Source organism: Leptidea sinapis, chromosome Z (assembly GCF_905404315.1).
Source record: "Leptidea sinapis chromosome Z, ilLepSina1.1, whole genome shotgun sequence".
Taxonomy (NCBI): domain Eukaryota; kingdom Metazoa; phylum Arthropoda; class Insecta; order Lepidoptera; family Pieridae; genus Leptidea; species Leptidea sinapis.
Window position 1 is genome coordinate 31544744 of NC_066312.1, and position 12371 is coordinate 31557114.

General features: G+C 34.6%; 1 protein-coding gene and 1 non-coding gene across 4 annotated transcripts in view; one reads left to right on the plus strand and one right to left on the minus strand.

The window, feature by feature from the left end:
- LOC126978607 (caskin-2) overlaps positions 1–12371 on the plus strand; it is a 348934-nt gene that overhangs the window by 121663 nt on the left and 214900 nt on the right. The gene's annotated exons all lie outside the window — the stretch shown is intronic.
- Trnas-aga (transfer RNA serine (anticodon AGA)) lies at positions 298–371 on the minus strand. Its single transcript has one exon. It is a non-coding gene; the product is annotated as a tRNA-Ser (tRNA).

Sequence of the window (12371 nt, forward strand, 5' to 3'; positions counted from 1 at the left end):
ATTTTGTTTTCAAACTTAATTTTTGTAATTAATCTGCTAATATGCAATTATTTGGGGTTATCAATTGTAAAGTAGATCCTGTAGATTGTAGGTGAAGCCGCTACCTGAGAGTTGAACAACACACACAAGACTTATCAACGATACGTCACTCGAACGGTTGGCTCAGTGGAAAAGCGCTTGCACGGAAAGCGAGAGGTCACGAGTTCGAGTCCCGCATCGTTCAAGGAAGTATCAATCTTATTTCCAACTAAATACATTTTAAAGTTACACAAATAAAATTTGAAAAACATAACTTTATGAACGATGCGGGATTCGAACCCACGACCTCCGGCGTTCTGTGCCAGAGCTCTAACCAACTGAGCTAACCATTCGAGTACCGCCTCGTTATAAAATTCTGTTTGCTTTGTTCAACTCTCAGGTTGTGGCAGATTAATTATTGTCGATATTTCAGTGTTCAGGTAGAGTTTCTATAAACATTGCAAAATTAAAACGCAAATTCGTAGTTTCAACATCACTCAAGTTTAAGTCTTGGCATTCAATTCAAGTGATAAATGAATCAGCGCTTAACAAAGAAACATTAATTGGTTCGAAACTTAAACACTTCGGAACAGAACCCACTCGGAAACTTCGAACTCGATTCAATTTCAGCAAGACACAGCAGGGTTAAGTGTATGAACTAGCTTCAAATTAGCATATTTTATGAAGAACGCTTGGTACAGGCGATGCCAAAATGTAACGGCTAAATTAATTTAAATAATGATGTTTAACTGCATTTTCATGGTAATGATTATCTTATGATTAATTTAATTTTTTTTATGAAAATAAGGAACGAGGTGAGCAGGACGTTCAAGGCTTATGGTAATTGATACGCCCTACCCAAAACAATGCAGTGCCGCACATGATTCATGAAAAACTCAAAAATTCTGAGTTTCACTGGCAAAAAAAACTGGCACTACAATTGCGCTCGAAAAATGCGCTCTACACTTTTGGTGTCGACTGTACAAGATAGGTGTTCAGGATGGGATCTTACAAACCCTTGGGACTCGAGGAGCTGTTGTTCCAAGTGCACCAGTCATATTTATTATGCTAATGAATGTCTGACTCTCTGCTCCTCAGAATCAGGAGATTAATGTACTCCTTCACGATAGAGAAATTCAGGAACATGCTATTTAAGCATACATTTTTTATTTTAGCTCTGAAGGGAACGCTTATTAAGTTCTTTGTAAATCGGTCACTTACTCAGTAATATGGGTCCTAAGACTGAACAAATAACCGCAGATTGCTGCCTACATCTTCTATGTATATATAATGAAAATGGTCTTTGTTTGAGGCTCTTTCACGCCTAAACCACTGATCGTATCGACATGAAACTACCACCATTCGATGCGAAATGTATCCTAGATGGAATATGGCTTATTTTTTGAATTCCAACGTTCCTTCATCAATTTATTTCCTTTTAATATTCGCCCAGCAAAGCGGGCGGGAACGGCTAGTAATACTTAAAAAAAACTGTACATGCTCAACTCTACATTTTGCGTTAAATTTATTTTGTACAATCCAACTGTAAGGGCAAAAAAACTGTTCGTATATTCTGTTCTAAATGTTCTAAGCTTAGTAAATAATTTGCTAACATAACGACCTACACTCCTGATATATCCTTGCCTTGCCTTATCGTAATTACGCGCTGATTAACGGGTTTTTACTTTACTTATACTATTTTTATGCCCATAACAACTTACTTCAGACGATACCCTAACAACCTCTCCCTACACAGCAGTATGTGTAAATTGAGACATTTTTGAAAGCGACATCAAAGCCGTATACATACTTGTATTGTATTTTCTCCCTCGACTGTGTACTGGTTAGCGACGAAGATGTGATGCGATGGAGCCACTCTATTCGAATTTGACGGGAAAGAAAAATTGTAGGCACCTGCAACTAAATGCATTGGGGTGAAAATAAAGAGGCCTTTACACTGGATCTGAAAAATACATATAAAACTGCTCATGGGTTTAGACCGGATATAGTCTCGTAACTGCGATAGACTTGAGCCGTTGCAATTATTCACGTTTTTTTTTGTGAATAATGCCGATTAAATTTTCAACTTACTTTTCTATTATTTTGTTTAATGTGATAGGAATAGTAGAAAACTAAAAGTCGTGGCATTTCTGACAGGTGTCAAACATCGAAACTATGTTTTGTAATACTATAAATGAATGACATTAAATTAGTACTTATTGTGATTTAAATTAAAAAATCAGTGGCCACCCGGGAGTGCGGACAGAAGTGAAAACTTTGATAATTACATTTGTAGTTTTCAATCGTCAGGATTGTATTGTGCAGGATATACTTTTAAATGAAGTGTTTTTTGTAATACTAACAGTGTCACGAGTTTAATTGTTTTTTTTTTTCATATCAAAAATGCCAGCATGCATGTGTACCATTGTTCGTACCATCGGCAAACTTGATTCACGACCCATTTTGCTGATAATTCTTTTATAATCATAAAAACAGGTTTATATTTACTCGAAAAAGTTTGTATCCCAATCAACCAAATCGGTGGATTGTCAGTGTCTAATAAATGATAACAGCTACTTAGGAAATATAATGTGTGTAGAATATGTCAAGTGAATTTCGACCTACTTGTTTATCATCGGCCGTTCCCAATATTCAGTCTATCTCTTACTTGAGATAAAAATCGTAACTATCGTTGACTTTTCTGTCCCAATAAACTTATCGACGGTAACTCACCTTAACCTTACACGCTATCTGTCAATGGGACAACGTATAGCCCACCAGCGATAGAAGTTTGTATGGAAATTTCGATTCACGCTTCTCAATATAAGGCGATAAGAATGATTTATCGGGTATATTGGGACAGCTTCAGATTATTGACAGCTAATTACTTGCAGTAGAAGGTAGTAATTTATCTCTATCTGTCGATAGTATATTGGGAACGGCCGTAAGACTGCAGGAAAATGACATTAACATGAGTCACGGTTTAATTTTGTCGATAGTACATACATAATATATGTATATACTTATACACAAAGGTATGGATAACGTTAACAATTTCGTGAGTTTTAAGTTCTCACTTCAATAATGTAACATATAACCAAAACTTCAAAATTCAATCGGCTCAATTCTGACGCAGTTACGCCGACGGACGCGCCGCATTAGATTTGAAGTGTACAATCTTCTTTAGCCGCTGAAGAGCGCTTATTCTCCGCGTCGCAGTTGACATATTGTGTCATTACGTAGTACGAGTGTCGCGACGGGGAACATGGAGGAGCTCTGTCGTCTCGTAATGATGAACCTTATGAACCAAGTGCTTGCTTGTTCGTGTGTTGTATTTTACAATATAATGTACATATAACCTACAACAAAAACTAACTATATATTATGGAGTTAATTCCAAGCTTGGATGACTGTTTACGACTTGACAATCAAAATCGGGTACTGTGACAATAGATTCGCTTTCCTTTTCTATGTTTTTTTTTCTTGCATGGTTTGTTTGCATCGCTAGTACGTCGTAAGTCTACGCTTACTCGATCGATTATCACGAAATCTGCATACACGATTTCAGGAGTACAAGATATGGAGTACATTTTAACTAAAGTTTTAGATATAATGTACTGCGAATAGATTGAATGTAATACAATTTGCTCCCACTTGTATGAAAAAATGTTCGTCCAAACAAGCTTTTTCCTACATCTTCTATTTTTATATTACATATTTATATACAGTGTGTAATTGTTAAGTATGAAAGCAATCACGACCATCATGTTAATGAAGCATCCTTACATCCTTTATAAAAATCAAACGAGAAGTATTCAAAATTGTGATATACACACTCCCTTTTTCTTCTTTCCTAATCTTTTCTTTCTTTATATATATCTATGTTTAAGATACCAGATAATAGCTGACGGAAACGGAACTAATTGCGTAGGTTTTCTTTATGTTACAATATAAAAATTAAAAAAAAAATCGCCAGTGGACATTATAAATACGAGTGCCAGAGATCAAGAGCTATGCGTTGCCTTTGAAGTGAAAAGGTTCCGAAGTCGTAACAATGTAAAAAAAATATCAACTTTTTGAAGTTATACTTCTTTAGGCGCCTTATGAAAAAATTATGAGAGAGAAATTTTAAGTTTTTTTGTGCACAGGACAGGCAAAGGGTTCAAGCCCATACAGCCGTATTCATTATTTAATAGTTAATTGTCAAATCCATCTTTGCAAGATTTTACAAAATTGTTCTTTCTAAAAACGAAGAATAGCACGAGGAATAAATCATTTTAGTGATTTTTGCTTTGTTAGACCAAAGGAGTATTACTTCTAACGTGCATACATAAGTACACACACACTTTTTTATTTTATAACTCGGTTAAGGTTTCGGCTCGTATCCAATAAAAGAATTTCCCTGAATTGCAACGGCATCGAGACGACTTCTCGAACTCGCTATGGGAAATAAGATTTTATGTCGATTTTGAACTCGAGATGTGTATTTTTGCATGGAAATATCACAATAACGCAAAAGTGTTCTTGTGATATGAAAATAATGGCCCAAAAGTCCGTATAATGATGAGGTTTTTTTCATCTTTCGTTTATTAAATGCTTTGTATGCGCTTTGCTTTTATATTTTAAAATCGAAGATATTCAGGATAATACAATAATATAAATATTCGTTTGAGCTATAGAATAACATAAATGTTGCTGTATTATATAAATGGATTTTAATACTTATAGGAATGCTAAATTTCTCGTATCTAGTAATTAAGTTGTGCCCCGCGGGACATTGTCTGTAAGCACACTTTTGCCGTTCCGCTGTCAGACTGCGAATAATATGTCAAAATAACAGAACGTTAGAAATCACATGATTATTTATATAATTAACTAGCTTACCCAGCAAACGTTGTATTGCCGATATTAAAATCGCGATACAAAAGTAACTGTTGATCGTAGATGGGTGAAAATTTAAAGTTGTATCTATTTTTTAATGTTGACTCATAATCAAGCAAATTTAAAAAAACATGTAAAAAAAACTTGGCGTGGACCACCCTTAACATTTAGGGGGATGAAAAATAGATGTTGTCCGATTCCCAGACCTACCCAATATGCACTCAAAATTTCATGAGAATCGGTCAAGCCGTTTCGAAGGAGTTTAACTACAAACACCGCGATAAGAGAATTTTATATATTAGATTAAAGTGCCGCATAAAAAATTAGAAGCCCCTCAAAAGTGTTTGAAAAGTGATCAGGAATTTTATATAACATTAGTTCCCGGTGTAATTATCGGATACCATAAATTACGGAAAGTTTTACTTTCACTTGATCTCAATAAAATTATCTGTCTGTAGAGTACGCATAGTACTTTCTATTCTTTAATTATGAATACCTAATTTGTATTGGAAACGGAGGGAATAAGTATGGCGATTTGATACGATAGGTATCCTATGTCACAATATAGAAATAAAACAGTACTTATACTTCATACTAGAACAATCAGATTGACGCAGGCACACATACACATGCACTGACCTGTAAAAATACGACTGGACAGGCTGTTCCATATGTTTGACAGCAAAATTTTGGTGCCTGTTTGAAGCGCCATTCGCTAGTGTCCAGAGAACTAATTTTGGCGTATAAAACAAATAGCTGCGAAGGAACGTACAATACTCTGAAGTATTTTTGAATTTTGAATTAATTTCGATCGTTTTCCGTGTTATTTTTACTTCGAGAATTAACGTAAAGTACACGTTTTTTTTTTAATAGTTTCCCACCATGTATCGATGTTTGCTGAGGTTGTCATTACTAGTTTTAGTACCGCAGACTCTCGATACATGGCCAACAGCGCCAAAGCGAATATCAAACAGGCACAAAAGAACTTTGACAGCCGCTAGTCCAGTGGTATATTGTAGAGGTCAATGTACACACTACTACACGGCCGCTAAGCAATCTTGGGAAGAGAAAAATATTGAGTGCCACGCCGTACTCCGTCGAGACTTTTTTTATGAAAATAAGGGACGAGTCGAGCAGGACATTCAGCTGATGCTAATTGTTATGCCCTATCCATTACACTGCGGTGCTGCTCAAGATAATTGAAAAGCCCAAAAATTCTGAACGGCACTACAACTGCACCCTTCACCTTGAGACACAGATTAACAAAATATTACTTTCTTAATCTAAGCGCATAAGAAACTATTCCAACAAAATTACAGTTTTCTATATGATATATTTAAAAATAGTAATGTAATAGTGATTGGAGGCATCTTTGATCAACTCCAAAGAACATCATCTAGAAAATTCCATAAAACTGTTTTATTATTCATCAAAATTATAATTTGAACGATATGAAATATATAATGATGTAATGGAATAGGTTGGTCTCAAGCGAGTAAAATAATCAACATAAAATCCTAATAGGTGTTAGAATTAAAGCAATTTCACGGCAGTGGACGGATCACGAGATAAAGGGAAAGTAGAATATAACACAAGAGCTGGTATTTAAACAAATTAAACAGTACCTATTCACGAGGAAGTCGATGAAGGCGTTTTATTACTACGTCGTTGCTGTAATTGAAATGGCGTGAGTGGTAACCTTTATATGGCATTGCATTTTTGCATGATTGTTTTATACTGAGCTACTGCGGAGATCTATAGACATTTACAATATGACTCCTTACATTCTAAGGCTGAGATCTGAAGAGCGTACTTAGACTTTACTTACGTAAAACTAATCCTTACAATAAACTAGAAACATTTATAAGCAACAAAAATAAAACACACAACAAAACAATTAGTTAATTGTCAATCCCCTGCTAAAAGGAGCTGATTCAGTATATTGTTGTGCTAGTGCAGATTAAATTTCTTTTCAGATGACAATCAAAATTGAAACAACTGACGTCAGTGTCGCAAAACAAAAGAAGTCACTAAGACTGCTATCTCAAGAAATTGCAAAAATACCACATAGTTTAAACCATATCTTGACGGGTTATATAAAGCTTATATTTTTACAAAAAATAATTATATATCTACAGAAAATGACAATAAATTTCATTTTTTCTTTACATTTCTATTATAGACAGTGCGAAAAAACATCACCAAAATACCCCTAACTTTTGCAGTTGGAGCCATGCTAATCATTCAATCTAGGTAAAAAAATTACGAAAATGTTTTGTAAGGAAAATTGTATTATGTTGGTAATAAATTAAAAATGCTTCTAATTCCGAATTAAAACAATGGCGATCTTGTACGGGAGTAATAGTAAAGTAATAGTAGGCACTATTGTTATTATTAGGCTTATGCCTCTATGAGAGAGGCTGAGGCGTGCATACCATATAGGCAATTAGGCAGTGCCTACCTCGTTAAGTACCTAAATAAATATAGCACTAGTTAAATATGTATGGATATATACATGTTTATATATATGTTTGGATATATACATGTTTATTTATTTATAATCGCTTATAAAATGCTCACAAAATACCTTTATTGATTTATGGTGTATGTGGATGATGCAGCTACTGTACTCAATAACTTTTGCATTAATATACATTTATTTTTTTGACTTACTCGTGTAAGACATTGACTATTTGACGTTTGAGTGTGTTTGTTGCATCATTTTACATTTAACATATTATATTGTCATTGAAATGATCTGTAAATCTTGATATAAAAGAGTGGCAATGAGTTTCTTGATACATCTTCTCATTAGCTCAACCCTTTACGAAGTAGCGGTAGATTGAATAAGAAATTTTTTTATTTTTTTTGACATTCATAAGTGTCATTTCCGTGACCTAATTGAATAAACTGATTTCGATTTGATTTGATTTAAAGTTGTCTTGGTTTAATTTGTTTTCGTTTCTCTATAACCAAACTTAGTGTGATATAAACTATAATAGGTATAAGGTTAACAAAATGGTCCGGAAATTATAAGCGAAACACAAACAACTTCAATAATTAGACCTCAAAACCTAGCGCTGTCGGGCTAAAGAGGAAATACGACTACTTAGATCTACAGTGCGAGCACCTACCTTTGCTAGAAAACTAATGCATGCCCCTGGAGAAAGGTAACCTAGCTTCGTTAGCCTCAAGGCCATTGGTTCGGTCCAAAGCCTTAATTAAAACAAATACAAGCCTCTTCCATCAAGGAAGCGAGAAAGGTGTAAAACGGCACTGACGTTTATTAGGAACGTAACAACTCGAAATTTCCATTACAATCGACCTCAATTACTTTTTCAACAGCTGTAGCACTATTTTCACTAATAACAAAGTACAGTTGTTCAGTTTTCACTACTGTTTTATTGTTTCTCTACCCGATCTGTCCCATTTGGCGTGTTCAGTTTTATCATCAACAGTTCTCGATTTAATTGAGAAGTGTTGCAAAAGTTTCCCGTGTTTTGTTTTGTTGAATTTTGTTGTTTTGGAGTGAGGTTTTGTGTATTTTCAAAGGAGACTTATGCAAGTGTTTATGTGCTATTCAGTTTGGTAGAATTAATTTGTATAAAGTGTAGTAGATGAGTAGAAAGATAGGATATATTAAAGTCTCAGATAATTAACACGTCTAGCTGGAGCCTTTTGCTATTAGGCAACGCATGGCAATAGGCCAAGTTTTTAATACTTTATCGTGCATGACGCTTTGTTTTAGTGTGTGTGTATTTTTTTCAATAGTAATTTTTTTACATAAGGTGATGGTGATAGAAGAAGTTGAGCAGGTTATATCTGTAAAGGAAATACTGTAAATGGAGCCACAACCTGAGAGTTGAACAACACATACCAAGATTTTCGGTTAATGCGTCACTCGGACGGTTTGTTCAGTTGGAAAGAGAGCTCAAAAAGGTCCATTAATTTTGATACAAATTAAATTTGTATATTTAATTCCAGAAGTGAGGATTATCATTTAAAAATTAGTCCTGGAAACACTGCACAAGCTTCCTTGTGTCTGTGTGTTTCCAGGACGATACGACATGGGTACCTTAAAAAAAATGCATTCACCTTCCATGAAGGCCGGCAACGCTCCTGTGATTCCTCTGGTGTTGCAAGTGAAAGTGGGTGGCAGGTAACCCGTAGCTAACTACGTAGCCCTTAGTCTTTCTATTCCATATAGAAAACTATGCAAAAACCATCTGCCTAATCTTGCATTGCGTACTTCAAAACATCTTACAAATTTGCTGTCGAAATGAAAATCTCCCTCCACGCATTGGTCATATTGACCAGTGACGTCACAGGACGGGACATCAAACAGCGCGTTAACAATAGGTCAAGCACCGGTAATGGGCGTTTTTAATCAAGTCGGGGAAGTCAACAAACGTCGGTTATTGCGTCCGCTGTTCCCACTGGGGAATTTATTGTTTAATAGACTGAATTCGATTGTGTCGTATCCGCATTGCATGTTGCTGGGGCTTATGTAAGTAATGTCCTCTAGTGACGAGAGGTTATGTCAAATAAAGGCCTGACGTAAATGACCGTCTAAATTCTCCTTTGGTGAATAACAGCAAACGTTTGTCTCAAAAAATTCGGCCAGAAAATATCTAGTATAGTAAAGGCAATAACCATATTTGACTTTATATAATAAATATACAAGTAAAATAATAATATGGAATTTAAAATTTTTGGCTGTATGTGCTTTATTTATTGGCCAATTTAGTTACTAAGCTATTATTACTGTTTATCAGTTAGAATTTATGAATACGTCAATAAAATATGAAATGCGAAAAAATTTCGTGCAATTCACAACTTCATTTATACATCGCTAATTTCTCCTCCAGCGCTGCCCACTCCCCGTTGCCGGTACTAGTTTTATATTGGATAAACTTTTATTAATAAACTCTATAATTTCAGGCAGGATTGTTGCAAAGTTAAATGTTTACTCCAATACTCAACTAAAATATTAACTGTATGAAGTTTTTAATTAAAATGACTGATTGCATTCTGTTCTACATTGATCTAGTGTTTGAGGTATGAAAAAAATTTTTTTAAAGCGTGTAGCACGGGGTGGTATATGAAAATCAATTAAATAAATTAGTTCTGAGGATATAATTTCATTCGCACATATTTTTCCCAAAACTACTAGTCTTATATTGGATAAACTTTTATCAATAAACTCTATAATTTCAGGCAGGATAATTGCAAACTTTAATGTTTACTCAAATACTCAACTATTTAACTGCATGAACTTTTTAATTAAAATGACTGATTGCATTCTGTTCTACATTGATCGATCATTTTTATTAGTAATGAAAAACTAGTAATCGCTACTTTGAACTAAAAAGATTTACAATTATAATAATAATATTGAGGAACTTTTAATTTGTATCAAAACTAGGTATAGCCTGAACTATCAACGGATTCGAAGCCGGGACCTGGTAGGCATGGTCACTAACCACTGGGCTAAGTACATCGTCATTCTAGTATCTATATACGATTTGTATTTCATTATTTGTAAAAAATTCTTAAATTTATATTAGTATTTGAATACAAATGGCGAAAAACCGTCGGGGAATTTCACGGGCATCGTAAAATGTCTTACAAAGACCTGAAGGATCGACGCGTTTTGATAGAAAAATGTGATTCAATAATAACTCTTTTATGTTGGAACTCATTGGATTTATGTTGCCGGGAAAGGTCCGGGCTTGCCATTTCCACTACGTAAATCATTTTCACTTGGCAGGTCGTTGATGTCGACGACTATAGCTATGTCGGCGTTGGGATTGTGAGTATCGATCCTGGTTTCTGTTGCTTTTTATTGCTTGCACGACATGATCAAAACTGGTCGTTTCCTAGTGGCAGCGTGATGAGTGTTCTATTTGTTGGTTTATTAGTGACGGCGGCAGTCGGTCTGATCCGGGTATTTACTCAGATTTCATTGTCACTGGTTGCAAAAGTCAGTTGCAGTCTGGTAGCAAAAGGGCAAATTCTGCTTAAATAATTGTAAGCACTCTTTTCTCCTTAATAGTGTGTTAACGGTCTCTCACCTAATAGGCTTTTAAAGTCAATATTCGTAACATGAACTTAACTGTAACCGATACCGATAGGGTTAGTTTCAAACCCACACTTGACAGTGTATTATATTATATTTTGATTTTTATCAATAAGTAAATAATTTAAACTGAATTCCTTTTTTTTAATTATGTAAAATTAATGACGCTACGGTTGTGTGGCCATAGTATAAGTAATTAATTCTTACGGCCTTACAAATAAACTTGGTATAAAGTTATGATTATAAACCAAGAATATACTAAATGTTTACAAATAGAGATTTTGCTTGTTATTGGTTTCTTCTGACGTATAACCCATTTTTGCAAGACTGCCTGACATTCGAGAAACTTCAGAATTACATTTTTTATATATTTATTTATGGCACGAGATGCAAGTCTATAGGCCAGATTTATCATTGTATTGACAGTGTTATCAGCTATACAGTCGACATTTTGCATATCATTCATTTGTATAACTTTATACCAAGTTTATTTGTAAGACCGTATAAGTTTTATTGTAAGATGTTGTGACTTGTGAGGACAATATAAGCCGCCAGAAGCGCCCCCTTTCAAACGTCAATTTAAACTTGACGCGGTGAAGACACTTGTTGACAATTGACAGTAAGTAACCTTACCGCATTCGAGGTTGTGATTCAAGAAACAAGAGCACGCTATTCACGACATAAGTTTTCGATGCGATTACTCTGTGCCTTAAGCCGGGTCCACATATATCGAATGATGGCTAATGAAAACTATCGAACAAACGATAAAGAGTACATGTGGAGCATAGAGTTTGAATATACTAGCGTATAGATATCTAAACAAAGTGAGCGAGAGAGAAGAACATTATTAACGGAAATACAAAAAAGTGAAATAAACTTTATTCAAATAGGCTTAAACTAAGCGCTTTTGAAACTTCATCTTTATTTGAATTATTAATCTACCTTTGCTTTACTTTACATATTATATTGTTGAGTGCACAGAAGATCGGCTTTATCTTTTGCCGTTTGTGCCAGGTGTCATTCATTATGTGCAACTTATATTCAAATTCAAATATTTTTATTCAAAATAGGATGTGAAATCACTTATTGAAAGTCAAAAAAACTACCACCCATTCCAAAATTAATGCCTCAGGCCTGAGAAGAATGGGCGCAACAAACTCAGCGGGCTTTTTTTTTTCATCAAAAATATTTTTTACAATTAAAGTAACATTAACAAAGTAACATTGTACAATTAAACTTATTATTTAATAGCCTGAGGGCGGTCGCTCCATTCCCAATCTGTGGTATCATTAAGAAAGTAATTTATGTTATAGTTACCTTTACCACACAAACGTTTTTTAACAATTCTTTTGAATAACGTAATACTTTTGTTTTGAACATTTTCTGGGATCTT